The sequence below is a fragment of the Lichenostomus cassidix genome, chromosome 3 (genome assembly GCF_008360975.1).
Source record: "Lichenostomus cassidix isolate B80296 chromosome 3, HeHo_3.0, whole genome shotgun sequence".
NCBI classification, from domain to species: domain Eukaryota; kingdom Metazoa; phylum Chordata; class Aves; order Passeriformes; family Meliphagidae; genus Lichenostomus; species Lichenostomus cassidix.
The window spans coordinates 34,512,426-34,532,198 of NC_139483.1; the positions used below are offsets into that span (position 1 = coordinate 34,512,426).

Consider the following 19,773-nt stretch of genomic DNA (forward strand, 5'->3'; position numbering starts at 1 on the left):
CCAAACTTGCTCTGCTACCTACTGCCTGAACAGCAGGTAGCTGTCCAACCAACCTTGATAAAACCTGGAAAATGTCTGTTAGGAAGCATCACTCAGATCATATTCCATAACTAGGAAGAGCCTTGAGTTTGCATGTAATGAGATCTGTGGGTTTGATAACAATTCCTCTCATTTCCTTCTTGATGTTTATCTAACATGCTAGTTTTAGTCTACCTTGACTATTTACAGTTTACAGTGAACACCAGCAATATATTTTCTGTTGGTACTTATCATAACCACCCTTTCACATAGAAGTTTCTCTGGAACCTCATTTATGATCTGCTCTCCCAAGCAGACTTCTAGGTTTCTGCCTTTACTCTTCTCGTACTCCCTAACGAGTGTTATAAGATATGACCTTTAAACTCAACAATCATCACATGCTTAGTGATATTTGTGTTTTCCTGTCAGTTTTCATTTTTACAACTTGCGTTCTCGTATGAAGTGAGTGTGGTTTTCCTTTCATTGTTCCATAAAATAGAGTAGCTCACATTTGAAAAAGGAATTTCAACCACAGTAAAATCCTTTTCCTGTCTCAGAGAAGAATGTTTCTGTGGGTTAAACACTGTTTTCCTGACGCAAACCTGATGCAATTCAGAACAGACAAATAAAATGTGCTGTTGGACTACAGAAAAAGTGAAGTGAGGAAGAGAGATTAAATAGCCAGTCCTGGCCAATGAGAACTAAATGCAAATAGTAGCCAATGTTTTTCAAAATACTTATGCAAAGACATATGTAAAAAGAGTATTTGCATAGGAGATAGAAGATTTTTGCGTGTTTTATGATCCTGAAGTAGCACACAAAATTCATTCATGAAACACAAAGTTTTTGCTGTGGATGTCCTTGGAAGACGTCAACTTTCCTATAATTTGTAATACGGGATATTAACTTTTGGAACTGACAGCAGTACAGACATCTAGAAGGAGAGAAAATTTAACCCAAATGTTCTAGTCAGGGCTTGGTCTCTTCTCCTAAAAAGTCTCCACAGGAAGCCCCTTTACACACGGTAAAAGTAGAGGGTAATGTTTCAGGCAGCTAAGATAGCAATATTTCTCTTGGTTATTTGAACAGATACATGTCAGACTGATGATTCAGAGCATCACGATAACTGTTCTGCAGAACCAGGTTAAACAACACAATTTAGTGCTTTCAGCAACAGTTTAATGACAGGTTGCCAATAATCAGTTCACTCATCCTGATTATTTTGGAAGAGATGAATCTGTAAGACGTCCTTTTTCTCTGTTTCCTGGAAGGTCCCAGAGATGCAATAAAGGCAGCTTTGCTTCTAGGAGCCTGGCATAGCCTTGCACACTGCCATCTCCATCTGTAAGGGCACACAAACACTGCCTGGTTCTAGCCCCACAAAGCACTGACCTCAAGTTGCAGATATGTGCTTAGTGATACAAAGACTTAAACAAATGTAAAAAAATGTAAAACAAGTAAGATCATCAGGAAGAACAACAAATGCTGTCAGAAACCCGACTCTATTCTCTGTAAGATAAACAAAAGCAGCATTGATTTGTAATTATTAGCCCTCCTGTGCCCTGCATAAATTAATTACTCTATTATAGGGTGTTTTTGGGGGGTAGACATAGCCTAGAGCTCAATGCAGTAGCTTAAACATGAATGTTTAGAGGCATCTAAACCATGTCCTGGGTCTCTTTTCTCTCAGATGCCCACCCAGAAGTTTATGTGTTTCCTGTAGATTCTGTGTCATTTTGCATGTCTTGCACAGCTGTCTTGCACACATACCCACATGCATGAGAAATTAATGATTCAAGAATGGACTAGCAGATTCCTAGAGCATCTAACAGGCAGAGTGTGCAGAGCTACCCTGCTGGCCCAGAGACCTGCTCATAATCAGGCAATGAAAGTCATCACAATATGAAGAGAATGCCTTCAGCAGGTGGTAGTCTAGATTTGTCAGTAAGCACCAGGAGAGTTGAGAGGATGCTCAAAGCAATTTGGTCACTGTAAGCTCTGCCACAAGGGTGAGAAGGGACCCTGCTCACATATCAACGCCTTTGTCCTGGGAGTGTCCCTGTTTGCAGACAGGGAACTGCACACAGTGCATGAAGTGATGGAGAACCTGCCTCCTTCCTGGGTACACCTCTGCAGTTTCTTCACCCCAGAAGCTTCTTTCCTCCCTTAGGAGGTCATCAAAGGAGGGAGATACCAAACCAGGACAGAAGTGGCAGCATCCAATTTACTACTCAGTGGTTGAATGGTCTTATCCTGCAGTACCATAGGAAGTGCAAAGGACTTATCCCTCCCAGCAAGCCTGTGCACTTCAGCACTAGATCACAGTGTGGCCATGATCTACCATTTCTGGCAAGCTGACTTTCCCCAGTGATATGTGTGCCCACACAGACCTAATGGAAACCCAGTGCATTCTAAAATGCCAGTATCAAAACAAGATAAATTTCCAATAGATTGTCATCTGACCAATTTTAATCTTCCAGAGCTAAGCATTCCCTTCTGCTGAAGGCTCCAGATGGGATAAAAAGAATGCAAATAGCAGTCTAATCAGCGTGACAGAAAGGGAAGATGTGGGAGCAGAGCCTTGTTTTCTACTATTTGAAACCCAGCCAATGAGTCATTTAATCTGCAGCAACATGTATAGTACCAGTAGCTTGTAAATGAGATGATTAATATAAATTTTAAAACTTTTTTTTAAGATATGAAGTTGAAGATAGTGTCCTGTAGGCAGGTGGAATACCACCTCTGGCAACATCCAAATAGTCTGAAAGAATCAAGCATCAAATTTCTTTCAGCAACCTGTGTAAGTACTTAGCCAATTTTAGCAGATACAATCTCATTAATAACATTTCTTGCACTTTCTTTCACGTTGTTTTCAGTTGGATTTTTCTACAGTTTTGTTTTGGAAATCAACTGATATAGAGAGAGGTTTTAAAATTAGATTCCCTCTTTTCCCAAATGTTTACTTTTTTTCTCCATATCTGACTAGGCTTGTATTGCAATAACTCTGTGCTTTCCAAGCTGGAAAAGTGCTTCCAGTACATGGAAAATGCTTAGCCAGTAGATGCTGATAGGTTTTTTCCTTCTCTGTACTTACAAATGAATTAGCCCTAAAGAAAAACAGCAGGGAAAAAAAAAACCCTGCAGAAAAGAAGCCATGTAAGATTCACTCTTTCAGCTTTTACCCCCATTTACCTTTAGCTAACATCTACATTTAGTAGGTATTTCAAATACACCAAAACAAGAGACTCAAAAAGTACATGTGCATGTGGGTGCTCACTCTGCCCAGCTGGAGCAGTCTCTGCCACACACAGGCAAGTTTGACACCAAGGTGAAATAGGAATGGTGACATAAGGAATTTATGAGGGCTGTGCAAGATCCTCATTGTCTTGTGTGAATATTCTTTCTTTTCAGATTAACTTAAAGTCCCATTTGGAGAAACATCAAGGGTTGCCAATTGCTCCTAGCGTTAACCCATATTTCTACAAATTCAAATGATAAATTGATATCTCTCTGTTATATTAAATAAAATTGAATAAAGTTTTTTTCAAAAGAGTAAAATATTGTTTAAATAAATTGAACTGTAGCTTTCATTATCTTCTTAATTGTTTAAATCCCCCAGTCCTCTAAACTCCCATGCAGCAGGTATCCCATTTTTAAAACATTTGTTCCAGCACCTGCTGCATTGACTTTACCAAGGGAATTCTATTTCTCCTGTGGTTGAAGTTGTGATGGTGATTTTGCTGAACAGTTCACTGACAATGACAAAGGAAAAAGAGCCAAAGAGGAAGGCAGGTGTGAATTAGACTTCTGAAAATATTTCTGTACAGATGGATGCAAACACAGAAGCGATCTCACTGAAATGAACGGGATGAAACACCAACTCAAAGAATATAGGTAAGTGCTTAAAGTAAGGTACAGAATTAGGCTGCCACAGCCAACAGATATATTTGATATAATAGTAGAGGTACAAGCAAGGACAAACCCTGGAGGCAACAAATGAAAGGACATGTTCTTCAGATTTTCTTGCTGAAGGAACAGTTAAATGATTCTTATTAGTGTTACAATATTTGCTGTCCTACAGGGGGCTAATCAGCAGGGTGGAACAGCTACCCTTCTGAAGAGCCCGAGATGGCTCTGCCCTGAAGAAAGGCATAGCCCTGATAAACAAGTTTTCAACTAATTCATGTGAAGTGGCACAAAATTGAAGTTGTCCTGCAACAGGGAACCTGTCTCAGGACTGCCTCAAATTCACTATGGCAGGTTTTAATTTGTGTGCAAAAGACCACATTCAATGAGCTTGCTGCCAATTAAGATTATTTACAGAGAACATGATGTTTAATTTCAAACCTGACAGTTTCAAGGAAGAGAGGGCAGGCCCTGAATGAATGCAGATAAGAGACTCCCAACAGCGTTGGCATGTGGCAACATTTGGCTGCAGACAGACATCCCAGAGTGATGTAGCTGCGTGGGGACAAGATGTCTCTGCCCTCCCTTGTCTGGGCTGCCACCTCCCGGCTTGTGAGAGCCCTCCTGTCCCTTTCAGTCCAAACGAGCTCAACTAGTGCCAGCAAAACAGTCATTTTAACTGAGAGAGTCCTGGAAGGAGGAAAGAGGGATATTTTGCAGGAGGTGGAGGCTGCAGCCAACACTCCAGGGTGCAGATGGGCCACTGTTGGGGATACTCCACAACAGTGAGCCTTGCTCCTAAAGACCATAAAACCTTGCCAACAGCAGGCTCTTTATACAAACCCTTGCCTTGCATGCAGGTATTAGTATTTTAGAAGCTATTTCAAAGTATTTTTGGAAGTGTCCCTTTCCTGGCAGGTTCACAGCAAAGCCAGGACAGGTTGCATACACTCTGAAGTCACAGAGCAGCCAGCCTAGAGCACCCCAGGCTCAGAAGCTGCTGAAGAGAAAGAGCTGCTGGCAGGTTTTAACAGGCTCCCTCCAATGGAGATTTTTAAAAAGCACAGAACAGCACAGCAATAAAAATCTAATGTGCTAACCTGAGGTAAACTTGAGAATGAGGTTCTGAGGAAAACTTGCCGTTGATTTTCAGAGAGGCACAGCCCATTCCTTATCCCAACCTATCTGGCCTGGCAGCTACCGAGCTTCTTGGCACAGTGCTTATCCAGTCCTTAACTACAAATCTTACGCATCAAATTAAAATTCATTAAAAAAGACTAGGTGGGCTATTGCTAGAGATTCTTTGTGGCAATGACACTGTACCCTGTAAAATAGATATGAATTATGTTGGATCCTGCCAACTACACTGTATTACATGGAATGGGATGTGAGATATTGCTCATTATTACTTGTGGAGAAAAAATAAGGGAGCTTCCAGCAACAACAGTATCACTGCTAGTGTCACAGTTCAATAAAATCTCAGCTACAGTGGCGTACAAAGCTCTTGCTGTCTGTGTGTTCAGGAAAGATTAATTCCATCTGAGACAGGTAAGGAAGGACCACAAAGATTGCAAGAGAATGGGAATCCCTGATGCAAGAAAAACCTGAAAGAATTTATCCTGACAAAATTAAAACTGAGATATTATATTGCTGCAATTTAATACCCAGGGGCACGTGCCATGGCAGGAGAAGATCCAGCCAAGCTGGCTGTCAGAAGGGGAATGCTCTGGTGCTGCCTGCCTGTGGCAGCAGTGAAAGCAAACAATCTAAGCAGCAGGGAAGAGATGATAACTTTCTCATGGTCAGGATGCAAATTACTGATCTATAGCCTATTATGCTGAAAGGAGAATGCTGTAGCATTCTGCACTAATGTTGCATTAATATAGCTCCATCTTTCTTAATCCATCAAGTAGAAAAGCATTGCTTTCTGCTGTACACATTTTGAAATTTTTCATTGTTAAAATAATTTAAATATTCATTAACCAATGCCAACAGATTTAGAGAAGGGTACAACACAATTATCTGTGAAGCCTGTACTCATGGTCCATCCATCGACACAAAAGATGCATTTTCTGGCAGTAGCAGATAAACTGATATGAAAATTCCTGGTAGTGCTTTCTAAGTGTATATCCAAAACTGTTCATGACCCAAATGCCTTGCTAAGAAGAGTGCAAAGATGGTTAGCCCAGCAACAGTGACCAACAGATGATAATTACTGTACCATTCCTATGATCAAGTTTCAAATTAGAGATCAAGATTGGGACATACGTAGAGAGGACAGCATGGATTCCACCCTGATAGGATTTATTTCGTCAGGACTGATAAACAATTGCAAAACTGTCAACCCAAGAATGAAAAAACATGAGCTGGACCTGAGTAACAATAACAATTTGAGTTTTGTTGTATTTTTATATACATAATAGAATTTTAAATCAATTTGACTCCTGATTTGATAGCCCAAGTTTTTTCAGAAACCAGAAAAGTCCTAAAATCTACTAAAAGCAAAAGGGAAGTGAAGAAACTGGCATTCACATGCGATCAGGATGCAGAAAAAATATTATGGTACTGTGGGACTGAATTAAAGAGTGTCAATGCTGTGCTGGCTCAATTAAACAAAATGCTCAACTCTCAACTATTTAAAAAGAAATGTAGACAAATGGCTTTCTCAGAACAATTCCGTTTTCTAGTTATTAGATGTTGTTTTACTCCTCAGTAAGGTTAGTTTGGTGGGAGATCTCTTTGATTTATAAAACACTTTCTTTGTTGCAAAATCCCATCTATAAACAAACAAATTTATTGCAACTTAAGCTGGAGTTGCTCCTATTATACTGTCAGCTCCGATTAACTTCACCATAATCTGGTACACCAGTTTATTATAACAGGCAGACACGGGTTTCTTCTCATGAGAACGAAGTAATGGATATAGGGAATGAATTCCTTTGTTTTTAATGCTGTAATCTGTTCTAATGCAGCGAAAACCAACAACAAGGAGGAGAACAATGATGGATCCACAAACCTTGTGGATGTGTCATGGTTTAACCCCAGCTGGCAACTAAGTGTCACACAGATGCTGGCTCACTTCCCCCACCCCAGTGGGATGGGCAGCAGAACCAGAAAAAAAAGTAAAGATTCATGGGCTAAGAAGAGTTTAATAATAGAAACAAAATAAAATATACTAATACTAGTAATAACAGTAATTGAAAGGGAGATAACAAGAGAGAAAGGAATAAGACTCAAAAACTCAAGTAATGCACAGTACAATTAGTCACCAGCTTCTGACTGATGCCCAGCCCTTTCCCAAGCAGCCATCAACCCAATTCCAGGTAACACCTCCAGTTTATATGCTGGGCATGACATTCTCTGTTATGGAATATCCCTTTTGCCAGGTCAGGTCAGCTGTCCTGGCCATGCTCACTCCGAGCTTTTTGTGCACCTCCTCACTGGCAGACTAATGAAAAATCCTTGAGCTAGAGTTAGCACTGCTTAGTAACAAAACATCAGTGTGTTATCAGCATAATTCTCATCCCAAATCCAAACCACAGTGCTATACCAGCTAATAGGAAGAAAATGTGGAGCTGCTGAAGGGTCTGGAGCACAAGTTCTATGAGGAGCAGCTGAGGGAGCTGGGGGTGTTTAGCCTGGAGAAAAGGAGGCTCAGGGGAGACCTTGTCACTCTCTACAACTGCATGAAAGGAGGTGGGAGTGATATGGAGCTTGATTTCTTCTCCCAAACAACAAGAGATAGGACAAGAGGAAATGGCCTCAAGTTGCTCCAGGGCAGGTTTAGATTGGCTACGAGAAGAATTTCTTCACAGAAAGGGCTATCAATCACTGGAACACACTGTCCAGGGAAGTGGTTGAGTCACCATCCCTAGAGGTATTTAAAAGATGTGCAGATGTGGTACTTAGGCACATGGTTTAGTGGTGGACTTGGCAGTGCTGGGTTAAAGGTTGAACTTGAAAATCTTAGAGATCTTTTCCAACCTAAACAATTCCATAATTCTATGATTTTTTGATTTTGTTGCTGACCTAAAAGAAGGGCTGTCATTCTCCTCATTGAGAAAATCCCTCATTATGGGACCTTGTCCAGTATCAGTTTAATTGGTTTTGCACCTCTCACTGTAATGGTGCGGTGCTGCCTTCCAACCCACACCGCCCAGCCAGGCAGCATGCAAAGTTTAGTTTAATAATTTTCTCTTGCTGTTTAAAGAGATTAAGTAGATTCCATTTTTGCCAAATACTTTACATGAAATAAATCATTCAGGAGCCTGGATAGTTATGCTGAAAGAATTAATTACTGCGTGACAACACCTGTCATCACTTTTCCATTGAATATAAAACAGATCACAAAGACAACTATAGTTGAATAAGTTAAGTCTCTTATTTACAAAGCAAAAAGTAACTTTGCTTCTTAAAAACTTCAAATAATTTGTTTGATGGCTAATGTTAAAAGGAAATAAAACAATTTTAAGAATAAATATGATAGTCTGAAATGCCTCACTGTGGCTTGCTAAGCGTTTTTTCCCACATGACAAAGCAAGCTTTCCGCTTATTTTTTTTGCTCACGGACCTAGTTTTCACAATGTGGGTCTACATCTCTTGACTCTCCCCTCTTGTCTTAGCAGATGGACATGGGGAAAACAGCCAAGTCCTTTGTCTCCTACAAGAACTTCACACCTTACCTGTAGATGCCTTCTTAACCTCCTGACACAATCTTGCATCCAAATAGACAAGCCCTGAGGAGATAAAATTGATGGAAATGTGCAAACAGTGACCATACAATCACCCAGAGGGAGAAAAACCTTGCAGGCTGACATCTTTAAAGGAACAAAATAACTTATATGAAAAAAAATCTCCTCTTCTGCAATTATCAGAGGAGATATGGTGTGATTCTTAGGGTTGTCCTGTGCAGGGCCAGGAGTTGGACTTGGATGATCCTAATGGGTCCCTTCCAGTTCAGAATATTCTGTGATTCTCTGATCCAGCAAGTAAAAGAATCCTTCTTTTTGCAGGAGGAGCACTTAGATCTGGAGGTGAACAACTAGTGTAGCAATCATGACCAGGCACAAAAATCCTATTCTGTTGAAAACTTGTGTGATGTTATAAGCATTCAGGACTTGCTCAAATAAATCCCCCAAGCAAATGTTTCCTACAGGGTAACAGGCTCTCCTACCTGTCTAAAATCCTGAAGAAAAAAGATAACCTGAATTATCCCTAGGAGATGACAGTGAAAACCCAAATATTGGAAAAACCCAGAATTCTGAAATTCTCGCTACTCACAGAAGCACCCAGTCCTTTTCCCAGTCTTGCTGACTCCTGAGTCTAGCTGTTATTTCTTGGCAATGTGTCTCGAGCTCCAGCTGTACATTACATAAAGTGCATTTCCTTTAATCTATTTGAAATTTTCTCATATTTCATCTCCCTTGCTCATGTGTTGTGAGAAAGGTAATAAAAACAGCACATCGAACTGTTCTAAATGCTCTACCATGTTGTTTAATTTTACACATTCCCCTTTTCTTATGCCATCCCAAATGAAAAAGCATCAATCTTTTCATTCTCTATGTAAGCTTGGATTCTTTGAAGAAGGCAGGAGAAACCTCCTTCTACTCTTCATGTGCCAGAAGGGGAAACTGGGAAAGCTCTTCTACCTCTGCAGCTAGGAGGGGACTGACACATCATGCCTGGTGAGGAATATCTGAAGACACGGAGATCAGTTTGCTGGACCAAGCATGTTGCATAGAAAGCCAGGGGGTTTTATGCATCAGCCTGAGGCATCCTTAGAAAATCGTTTGCTTATAGTCTCCTTGGTTGTCAGGTTGAGGAAGGCAATGAGTAATTTGGACTATCAGGTGCTTTCCTGGGTGACTCTGTCTCTGTGCTGTCAGTCACTAACAAAAGCAGCTCCCACCTCACATGTCAACAGATGAAACATGAGCAATTCATTCAGTCACCTTAAGACACTTCTAAATCCAGTGCTGCCTTCTTTCCTTTCAAGTTAGAAACTTTACTCCTCTTCTAAAGTATTGCTGACGGCAAATGTTGCAGAGTTGTGCAAATCATTATCTTTCAAACACATTTCTTTAGTTATTGTTAGGTTTCAACATTACCATTTCAAATCCATCTAAGAAATGTATTTCCTAAAAGGAATAGCAATTTCACAGGCCCAAGGAGAATACAAGCTTTGTTCCAGTGAAAGCAGAGACTCAGATTACAAATGTCATTGTTTGTTTAACACTTTTCACAGCAAAATTTTATTTCCCATATTGCAGATACAAAATGACTGAAGAACCGAAGACTGCCATGAATGGGTCATACTACATAGGAAAAAACTTGCTGTAAGTGAGAATCCTCATCTCAAAAACTTTTGCAGGAAAAGTGGACCCAAATGTCTCATTCATGCAATGCACACAATTTTTAGAGAGGCACAAATTACAAAAGCTGAAATACTTGGATTCTCCACAGCTCAGGCTACCTTATCTTTCCTCCCAGAGCCATTCCATCTCTTTGAGCAACATCAGTCAGTTTGAGAGGTCTCCTGTATTGTTTCATAATGCAAAAACCAAATGCTTCATCTGAAGCTAGAAACAATTCAGATACTTCTGAGGATGTAATAAGAGAGTAAAGGCAGAAAGAGATAGTTTTCTCATAAAGCAATGCAGATGAGCTGAACATGTCTAGATCTGGGTCCCTATTGACTTTATCACACTAAATGGTCAAAAACATTGAGAGCAGCAGTTCTGGCAGCAAATCTCTCCCTAACAGCTGTGCCAGAGTTTGTTGCTGCTCCAGCAAGAAGCAAGTTGTATCAACTATAAGAAATAGGAGCTGGGATTGACTAGTCTGAGGCCACAAGGAAAAAAGACAGGGCTGACTGCGACAGACTTCAGAAAATCCACCTGCTTTGGAAACCCAAGCCAATGGCCAAGTCCTGAGTATGCATATTCATGGTATCCAAAATATGCAGACTAAATAGCTTAGAAAAGGCTCAAATGACCCTAGGAAGCAGCCTTCCACTGCATGGCTGTGAGGCACTCCCACTGCACAAGGTCTTATGCAACACCAACTTGTGCTGGCATGCCAAGGTGGGCATCCCCAGGGTTCCCTGTCTGTCCCCAGGCCAGCCCTTTCTGGCACTGAGCTCTGCTGCAGCCCCACCACACCACTGGGAGAGGACAAGGCTCAGAGGAGACCTGCCATCCGCAGCCCTCTGGGGATCCAGCTGGGCTTGATGCTGCCACTGGGAAGAGCCATGCCTAAAGGCTTGACTGACAGTCAGGGATTTCTCCTTGGAGAGAAGCAGAAGGAAAAGCAAGACCAGCAACATTACAGTGCTACAGATTACAGAATTTATAAACAGATGCTGTAAATGCTGCCACATAACGAAAAAAATTGGCAAAATATCACTTTGGTTTAGCCCAGTATTTTTTTTGATCAAAAACTTGTGTGCTATCAATGTTCTCTCTTGAGCACAGCATGAAAGAGAAGAATGTGACACACCAGGAAAGAAGGAGTGCTGAAGAATGATTAATATAGCAACGCCTTGTAGCTCTGTAGTGAAAAGCTGCACTGAGAAACAATACATATGCATAAAACATAGGTGCAGTATCAGGCCCTGTGAGGCTCCATAATGCATAAAGTAACCAGAAAACAAATTTATCAAGAGACTGATAAATTGAGACTTGACTGAAGTCAAGACTGATAAATTCAGACTTGCTGGAAGTCAAAAGAAATATGTTCTGAAAGCTATTTCGTAAAATTCAAGACTTTAACACCCACAAGAGCAGTGCTTCACTCCTGGCCAAGGGATGTAAACTACTCACCATGCTGTGATCAGGGAAAATACTGAACCTGCCCCTGTGGATTAGGGCCTTGTGGCAGAATTGTTATTAAAGGATGAGCTTGTAATGAAATCTGCCCTTCAGCAAACCTCTGATGATACATCTCTCTTTTGTTCAGTTTGACTGAAGTTCATAGGAATGTCCAGGATCCTGGGGATCTCAGTTCCTCAAGTTCAGAGAGGCCAGTGTGTTCCAAAGCTGTTTATGGGTCATTAAGACACACACATATGTGCAGACAGAAAGTATTGCATTTGCCTTGCCTCCCCAGGAAACTAGCTTAAAGCAGACACTCTTCTCATCTGCTTATTAAAGGAAAGCATCCAAGAGAAATGTGGACAAATATTTTGCAGAACTGCTGCCTACTTCTTTTAAATAATTGCTGCATTAAGGGAAGTTGGAACAGCCTCAGAGATCAACACATAGTTCAGATTTCATGAATAGCTGAGCTTGAAAAGCCAGGAAGCAAAACAGTCCAAAAAGGCTGTAGGTGGTCAAGCACATCTGCTAAGCCACTTGAACGGGATCAGGCTGTGAAAAAACACCAAAGAAAAACAGTGAGAGATGAGTGCTGTGATGGCAATAGGACATAGAGTCTTCCCCTTCTGCACTGTTTTTTGACAAAAATATCCCAGGTCCTAGAGAAAGACATCTGTCCTGGAGCCAGGCACTGGAAATGAAGTGACATACAGAGATACAGTTTCACACCTTCTAATATAAGAACGTATTTCACATATGTGCTTCCAATGTAAAAAAATCCCAGCAAACAGACTTAGCTGGCAAGAGCCATTTCCAGCCTGTTTAACTTCATGAAATTGTTTAAATAAGCACAAACAAAAAGAATATAAAAAGAAGCTAATACTTTAATAATCTTAACAATCTTTGGTATTCAGTCCTTTGATGACCCAAAAGGAAAATAAATGTATCAAGCTGGGCATGTGACTGATGGTAACGTTTGTCACTTTTCCTCTGGTAATCTTGTACAATTTGTTGTTTTTGTGGTTTACAACTTAGATAACAACAGACCAGCATCCTGAAATACAGGGTTTATAAATGTCAAAATGCAAGCAAATTTGCTTACGCACTATCAGATTATTTATCTAATTAACAACTAGTTTCATTACAAAAGCTCTACATACTCACACTTATAAACCACATTATCAGCTTCATTTAACTTCAGCTGAATTCATGCCCTAACAAGTATTTATCAAGATAATATGAATGACATCACATATTTGGCCATAAGGTGTTTTACAAGTCATACCTGGCTAGACAGTGTTTATTCCTCAAACTCTTCCGTAATTACAGATATTGCTCAAGTATCTCGTGTGTGTGCTAAAGCTCTCAAACGCTCCGTGTAAACACACCTTGGAAAACTGACTTACCACCTGTGGGGAAGATGATATCATACTTCCTAGGTGGTATTACCATAAACCCTCAGTTCACATTTGCTTGTAATATGAGACATGGGAAACACATGCTGCATGTAGCTAGAAGAAAAAAAAATGACACATCTCAGTTTTTAATCGCTTCAACTTTCCACAGCATAGCCAAGTATTTTGTGGTGTTTAGTGTAATGTTCTTGCTAATGATTCTTCTCTTCATTCTCACTCACAATCTTTGCAAGCTGGTGCTCTCATTGTAGAGTATGTCTCTCATGCTAGAAGATACCAGCTTGGTCATAAAAGAAAGTTTTAGTGAAAGTCAAGGAATCAGCCACATATACCATGGAAAAACTGGTCTGCTGTCACAGAGGTTTAGCCTGAATCCTCCCAACTGCCCCAAAGACGGTCCAAGTCAAAAGAAATGCTACTGCAAACGCTAAGCCAGAGAGTTGTGAAGAACACATGAAGAACCTTATTGGGATACAGAAATGCCTTATAACTTCCTCTAAATCCCACAACAATCCCACACTTCATGTGGTTAATAAGGAAAGTGTCTGATAATTGGGTGCAGTAACTAAATGAGCCCTCCACATTTGCTATGAGCAGAGGCATTTACCATAGACATGGAGCTACAGCACTTCTAGCAGCTTCAGAGACTGAATTTATCCTAGTAGGAATTGATTTCTGCATTAGAGTCTTTCACATCTGCCCAGTTTACAAAATTGCCCTCTTTCTGCTTTCTGGCCCAAACAGCACAGCTATTTTGAAAGGCAAAAGATATGCCACTGAAATACCAGAGACAGTTTCTGAAGAGATTAAATGGATACATACTGAAGGAAAGAAATGAAAAATAATTTTGATGAAGATGATCCTACCATAGACTCTACCCAAATAAACAGTGCTATATCTTTTCAAGCATCAAAATAGACTAGCTGGGAGATGAGAAGGAGAATTCAGGAATAAACAAAGTGCTCTCCAAGAAGATGATAAAAATAGCTCCTGCTAAAGTAGAAATAGTTGCTCCTGGGGACACATAAACCTCTGTGTCATTCCCATGGAAACAGGGAACACTTTTAATTATCACAACACCGTTATGATAATAAAACTAATAAAAGCAACAAAAATCAAAGGGAGCTACACATCCATGTACTTAACTATTATAACTTTTTTACACTGCATTTATTCAACTTCTTTCATTACCTCACAAGATCTTGCTTCAGGACATATAATATTAAAAAGAAACTCCTTCCTGCTTGGAGAAGAGAGACACAAGCTAATACAAATAGCAATCCTGGACTGATGTGTCACAAGATTTTTCTTAAAAAAATAAAATATTTTTGTTCTACTCATTTGCACTTTTTTGAATACTCTGTGCTGTTTTAGAGCAAGAGTAACACAGAGGAATAGCAAGGTGCCTGGAAAAAAATGAACAAGAATCACCATAACTCGGGGTGCTATAATTTACAAGGAGACTAGTGGGCTCTATCTGAAGACAACTAAGGGGAGATGCCATGTTAGATTTCAAATACATACAAGACTGCAGACAGAAGAACTTATCTGCTGGATCCTTAATGAATAAAAAAGTGATGTGTCTGAACTTCAAGAAGAAAACCTGAAGCATGACATTTGGCAAAGGGCAACAAAGCCCCAGATGTATTGTCAAAGGACAGAGTGGGATCTCCAGAGGGAAGGGTTTCCAGGAGAGCTCAGACACACATCTGTTGGAAGCATTACCGGCATATTTGATCCAGGTTTGGCAGCAACAGGGTGGTCTTGGAGATTCTCCTCAGCTCTCCATGGCTCCAGCTCTGTAATTCTTCTTCTTGGCAATTTCCAGCTGTAGTTTTCAGCCACTTGACCTCCTAGGCTGCCTGCTCCACCTTGTGCATGGGCACACAAAGCCAAGGAACAAGGGGTCCCAGTGGAGAGCTCCATGTCCTCTGGATGCTCACACATGCATTGCTGATACTGTGAGCCATGCACCTGCAGCCAAGGTGTGCCTCCAAGTCTTGGCAGGTGAACCATGCACAGGTTTTCTCTCCCATGAGCCAGGGCATGACCACATCCACAGCAGAGTTGGAGTCATTTGTCCCAGATGACACCTGACAGGTGTAACAGAAGATGCTCTCCCTGACCACGTGTGGAGTTGACTATTTTTTGCCACAATTATTTTCCTGCCACTCTTGGTGTTTTACATCTGTGTTTTGTTGAAAGATTTCCCAAAAGAGTTTATAAGAGGTGCCAAGAAAATGTTTCAAGTACGGTGAGCCAGTATTATCATCCAGCCTCAGCGCTTGGCATTAATATGGAAGTGAGTGTGGTGCTTAGCTCATATTAATACAGGTCTGGCTTGTCAAAACAAGGTTTGGGAAACAGCAGAAGCAGCTGCATACATTTATTCCTCCTGGTATAGAAGCTGTTGGGATTTTTTCTCACATTGTCCTAGTAAGATGGAAAATATCTGTCAAATGCTATCCGTCAGTGGGAACACTTAGCAAGGCTATGCCTGAATGTAAAAAGATACAAGGTGTAACAGGTAATGCCAAACAAAAGTATGCAAAAGGAACATGAGTCTGTAGATAAAGTACAGGACAAGAAGTAATTAAATTTGATTTTATTGCCAAGCAAGTAAAAAATGTCAGGGATGGCCTCTGGAAAGTCCCTAATCATGTTGTTTCAGTGCTTTGCTCTCTAAAATGGAATTTTAATAATTACGCACCTCACAAGTGGGCTGTACTGCTGTGCTTAGGAATGATTACGAAAGGGTCTATGATTAGCTGACAAAAAAATGTTGTTCACATCATTATCACTATGATCTGTGTACATTTATGCAAATACATCTGTGTCCCTAGGTGATTTATTTGAGATGCTGGCTGGAATTTAGATGTAAGTAACTCCTTACATTTAAATTGTTTTTCTACAGTTAGTACAATGGATTGACAGAGTTACTTATACTTATTACAAACTGGTTTGCTGTATAATCTGGACAGTTGCCTAATCTTAAATCAAGACCAAATAGGGTCAAAAATTTCAAAATTCATCCTGTAATATGTAACAAGGATGCTGCAGAGCAAAATATGTTGAGGGGTACATTAAAACCACAGGAAACAGCTTTTTAAAATGTCCGATGTTGGCTTAATAAACAGAATCCATGTACTTACCTATTGAAATAAATATTTCAGCTGACCTTGATGGAAGAGTAAGAATTATGCTCCATACAGAACAAGTCAGGCAACAACTCAGTAATACAACTCCACAAGGCAAGCATACTTGGAATATAAATCTAAAATACCTGGGCTATGTAAAACTGCCACAAACTTGCTCTGTCAATCCAGATTAGCCCAGACTATTCTAACAATACATGGTCACCTATACAGAGTTAATGCCACACTAAATAATATTTCTTTTCATATTGCTCTTATGGGTATCACATCTCCTTACATAGCTGGCATAAAATGTAAAAACTGTGAAAGAACAAGTTTATCCTTCCAGATGATTTGATAGCACACTGAGGCGGCATTAGCATGCATCCTTGGATCCTACAGCTCAGCATGCTGGGAGACAATTGGCCAGAGAGGAGTATGCATGCTGTGCTACTTTGGCTTCCAACAATTAAGAGCTTGAAGGAGAGCTAAACGAAGGGGTTGTAGTTAATGTTACCAGACAGGAGGACTTCTCATCAATGTGAACATTAAAAATCACAGCAAAATCATCTAACAAGACTGTCAACTAATAGGATTTAAAAGCACTCAGATATGAGTGACATTACCAGGGCAAAGAAGAGTCAGTTTCAGAACCCTGCCAGAGAAAAGGTGTATGGGCTAGCACAGAGCAGGCAGCTCCCTGGTTGCTTCCACCTCAGTATTTGGTGAAAGTGCATTAAAGTGCACAGAAGTGCACCAGGGCCACCACCATCCCTGCTCTGCAAAGGTACAACAGGCCACAACAATCCTGAAATGAGCCACAGTCAAACTCATTCACACCAATCAAAACAAAGTAGAACCACATACATGACAACAACAGCAGAGAAACATTTTTCTAACTTGCCAAAACCTCCAACAGGGAGCCTTTTCCAGTGCTGTCTGGTACCAAGTTTTTCGTATATTCAAATCTTGTGTGGTGATCACGAAAGTTTTGGCCAGACATCTATTAGAGCTAGGAAAAGAAGCTTTAGTCCTCATTACATTTTAAGACATCCACCTAAATACTGCAGTCTGTAACAGCCTAAGTCAGTCAAAGGGTTTCCATCTCTTAAACTTTGCTATAGGTCTTGCTGCTCTGCTCTTACCTCCCTTCAGCCTGTCCACGTGTCTCTTGCATGCAGTGCTTTCATTAATTGAATTTGACAAAGTTCCCTGATGCTTGTGCAGAGGCTGCTTTCTCAGGCAAGGCTGCTGCTCAGGAACATGAGCATTGAAACTACTGACTATTAGATAGACACCATGAAACAATATCATTTGTATCTTATTCTCTGCACTGCTACTGCTTCATCTTGTTGCTGTCCAGCCTTCTCTGCAGCATACCCAAATCACTTGGAATACTAAGCCTGTTTTCCATGTTTGCAGCCTGCTGAAGCCTTCCTCTCTAACTTGAATCAATGAGAAAATGATGACTTAAACCAAATGGCCTATCATTTCTCTTGATTGGAATAACTTTAAAAAATGTTATGCTGCTTAAGTCAATGGGATAATTTAGAAAATGCTGACTTTGTCAAGATTTTTCAAAACCTGCTGCCATGCTAAAATGTTTAATGTAAGATTGGCATGACCACTTTTCCACAGGCACTGTACAAACAATGATGCTGTTCATGTGCTGCAACCAGTCCTTAGTCACCCCTGCTGAACTATCTGTACCTCCCTTCTCTCTCTCTCCTGGCCTAAACACTCATTTGGGAGTGACTTCCCACTTACCTCCACAGCAGTGCCATGCAGGCAGAGCTATGCCCACTCTGGAAACTGCAGTAGACTGTTACTGCTACCCTATTTTACACTTGTATTGCTTCAGACTTGGCATCCAGTGATTTCTGTGATCCCTATCCAACCGAAGATGACAGTAACAGGTTTGTCCTCCTGATCTGATGTTAAGTTTCCTATCAGGGAATTTAGTATTTTCTGAAGACAGAAGACATGCTCCAGCAGCCAAAGCTTTGCAACACGATCATTGCAAATGCTGAGCATTACACAGATATCCTGAACCAATCTCAATCACTCCACTTTCATCTACTTTTTATCTTCAGTAGGACTTTCTCTTGCATGTACAAGTGAAATGTAGGCTTGCTGCTTCTTTACAGCTTCTTCATACCTGCCTCCTCACACTTCTCTTCTGGTAACATAACCCGGGATTTATGGAAAGGAAAATATTTTACTATGCTTGTCACATACTTTTTCACAGGCTGTATGCTGGTGGGCTTTCTTGCCCAGGGGAAAGGAAAGGTCAAGGCACAGAAATACCCAAGTCTTCTTCAGCTTTTGCTCCAGGATACAGTTTATTATCCAAACATCAAATTCATAAAGTATCACAAAGCAAAGCTATTCCCTCATCCAAAGCCAGCTGCAGGGGCTCCCAGGCCTCCCATGCCAGAAAAAGGGCACACATCTTCATCTAAACCCCTGATGAATCAAGTGACAAGCAGGCAGCCTGTAACCCTTTCCTGACTGTTTAACCCTGTCACAACAGGGTTTGCTGTTGTGAATGATTTGTTCCAGGGCTGGAGCAGACGGCTCCACACTCTAAAATTTCTAAGTGCAAAAATCTTCAAGGGTGGTTTGGGGGAGGTTTGGGGAATTTTTTTTTGGGGGGGAGTGAGAGCTGGTTTTGGTTTTTTGGGGGGTTTTTTGTGCATCAGTGCTTACAGCAACATTAGATAATTTTGCCACAGTTACTAAAAAATCAGGCTGTGGACTGCAATATGTGCTGGAGTTTATTTTGCTTGGTTGTGTTTTGTTCGGTTTTTTAAATCAAAACCTTTCTTCCTCAGAACAAGCCTGTAGAGGCATATATGTTTTTATAAATATACTGACCACAGAAAGACCAACTGTGTGTTTAAGAGTTCACAGCTTCTGCAAAGTTGCTATTAGACGTGAGTTTTCTACACTCACGTAAAATATCAAGTGGGGAAGAATTACAATGCAGATATGCAAAACTGTTATGTATTTTGGATTTTTAGAACTGAAAAACAGGGTAAATGATAAACTAATAAGAAAAAAAATAGTGTTTTTAAAATAAAACAAATTCCTCAAAAGGGCAGATAAGCTGGAGGGTTGCAAACAAGAAGCAAAAAAAAAAAGTAGCAAAGGAGAAGAGGGAAAATTAAATGGGTTTATTTTGCAGACTGATTTGGATAAATGCCTTTCGCAAGTGGACAATGGTTGCCTGATCACTGTGAGCTTGTGAAGGTGTAATGAAGAGTTTCATTGTTTGACTTAAAAACTTGAGTAAAAACTCAGTCCCTCAACTGCTGTGTTACAAATGTAAACATCATTTTCCTGGATGCTGGCTGTACAAGGTCTATCTTAAGCTAGAGAACCATAGAACAGATACTGGGCAGATCCACACACAATGATCACTCCCCAGTTTTAGGGGGAAGCTGAGGCAAAAAAAAAAAAAAAAAAAAAAAATTAACTGTGCTT

General features: G+C 40.5%; 1 protein-coding gene and 1 long non-coding RNA gene across 3 annotated transcripts in view; one reads left to right on the plus strand and one right to left on the minus strand.

The window, feature by feature from the left end:
• RMDN2 (regulator of microtubule dynamics 2) overlaps nt 1–19,773 on the minus strand; it is a 142,946-nt gene that overhangs the window by 40,156 nt on the left and 83,017 nt on the right. The window lies entirely within an intron of this gene.
• On the plus strand, nt 1,973–10,783 carry LOC146439444 (uncharacterized). Of its 2 annotated transcripts, none has more exons than XR_014851252.1 (4): nt 1,973–2,027; nt 2,715–2,818; nt 3,786–3,912; nt 10,194–10,783. It is a non-coding gene; the product is annotated as an uncharacterized LOC146439444 (long non-coding RNA). The 2 variants fall into 2 exon arrangements; XR_014851253.1 differs by having other exon boundaries at nt 1,978–2,009.